This window comes from Rhinopithecus bieti, unplaced genomic scaffold (genome assembly GCF_001698545.2).
Source record: "Rhinopithecus bieti isolate Rb0 unplaced genomic scaffold, ASM169854v2 scaffold_13348, whole genome shotgun sequence".
Taxonomy (NCBI): Eukaryota; Metazoa; Chordata; class Mammalia; order Primates; family Cercopithecidae; genus Rhinopithecus; species Rhinopithecus bieti.
Window position 1 is genome coordinate 4,150,277 of NW_016808764.1, and position 2,011 is coordinate 4,152,287.

Genomic DNA, 2,011 nt, shown 5'->3' on the forward strand with positions numbered 1-2,011 from the left:
AATTTGGCACAGCTATTCATGTAGACCAGCATTAAACAGATGAGTAAATGGATGATAAATGATGGTTTGCAGGTTTCTCACTGTTGCGGTCTGAATTACCAATAAGTAAGAAAGCAGGCTAGAAAAGTACATATGCTTATGGATTACAATTGGAGACATCATAATCAACACACATGTAGCATAACATAAATACAGATGCATATAAAATGATTACAGGTATCTGTATATATTGGTTAGTATACACAAATATACATGCTTGTTCTTTGTGAGTTTTGTTTGCTGTTTGTATTTTATTTTATTTTTATTTTTTGCATGTCATTATTCATTTAGATGTTTCAGCTCTTGCACTAAGTTTTCACAAGCTGGTGGACACTGACAAAATTATTTCTCCCACAGAACTATAACCACACATCCCCAGACAGTATAAATATATGGTTGAACTAACATTAATACACATCACCATTTTATCAATTACATAAACATAAAGTGAGCATATAACCATGTAAGCCCTATTTTCAATGTTTGAAATGATTGAAGGAATAAACCACACAAGGTCTAGAGTGTTCATAGTTCCTGGGATTTTAGTTCTGTATGGTACCAAAAATATACAAGTATTGTGCTGGGTATTCTGGCACCTAATCTTCCTAAATTTCTTATGTATTGATAAGATTCTGGCATGGGAATAGAAACAAGTCATAACTCAATACTGCATGATTTTGGGAAAGGTCAATTGATACAAATGACAAGCACATTTTATATGCTGACAGCGAGAATCTTTTGCCAAGTATCCAAATAGGTTGACTGTAACCCAAATACAGAGGTTGCCAAATCTGTCTAGCTTGTGGCCTGGTAAAACTGCCTTTCAATACTCCTATGGAAGCTACATTAGACTTACTCACTAAGCCAACATGTTGGCTAATATGTATAACAAATTAGGCCCTATCTCAAGTTCCACTTCCAATAGCACTAGGCATCCCAATTTTATTGAATGCAACAGTTGTTTCTATGACCATTGGAATCTTTGAAACGCAGCCACATTTTAGGACGATACTTCTCCAAATACAAAAGTTGCTTGCTGTTAAAAGCTCCATGCTGCTTTTGTCTTATGAATTGTACTGCATCTTCATATTTCATTCCACCTTTAATTAATGCTAGGGCAACAAGTACTGGAGCTCTCCCAAGGCCTGCCACGCAGTGAACAGCAATACAACAACCAGGTCCTTCACGAAACTTAATTTTTACAAGGCTTAACCAGTCATCAACAAGCTGGTTGGATGGTGGTGCACCATCATCAAAAGGCCAATCAAGAACATGGATACCTTCTTTCTCCACAAGAGTAGCGTCATAAGTTGTTTCACATACTCTTATTGTTGTGGTAACTCCATACTTCTTAAGTTCCTCTATAAATTTGTTTAAGGTCACACTGGTTGGATTGTGTGTAATAAGAAATCTTATGTTCTTGTATGTGACTTCCACAGGAGCTGGGCGGTTCATTCGAGCCATGTTAATTTAGTTAAAAAACACTCAATAGGGTTATGAAATAATTTTTTAAAAATTGGAATACAGAAATGATGCAAAGAAACTAAAGTCTACTTCAGTATACTCCACTGAAATTCTCAGCGCTTGAGTATGAGGTTGTAAGTAATGATAAATGAAATGAACCTCCTAATAAGCAGTAGCAGTTCTTTAATCCAATAATACTGAGGCCACCAGAAAAGAAGTGCTCTGAGGTTTACCCCACCCAGGTCAGAAGTCTTGTAAAAAGCTCTGTGGATTTCAATTCAACACTTCTGTGTCCAGGATAACCACTCTTATGGGGGCTTCTTGATGGAGTATTAATCAGTTTCTACAGTTCACTTGTCTGCATAGAGGTCGTGCTGTGCCTGGCAGTAATCTCCACCGCCCTTCAGAAACTTCATAAATGTGTGACCAAGAACACCACAGAATTGAGCAATATGTTTACTCATTGAAGATTGTGGCCTAATCATACAGCCGGTCCCGAGGCGGCGGC

General features: G+C 37.3%; 1 pseudogene; it reads right to left on the reverse strand.

The window, feature by feature from the left end:
- Window positions 1-981: 981 nt before the first annotated feature.
- On the reverse strand, window positions 982-1,537 carry LOC108538825 (protein tyrosine phosphatase type IVA 1 pseudogene; annotated as a pseudogene).
- Window positions 1,538-2,011: the final 474 nt, after the last annotated feature.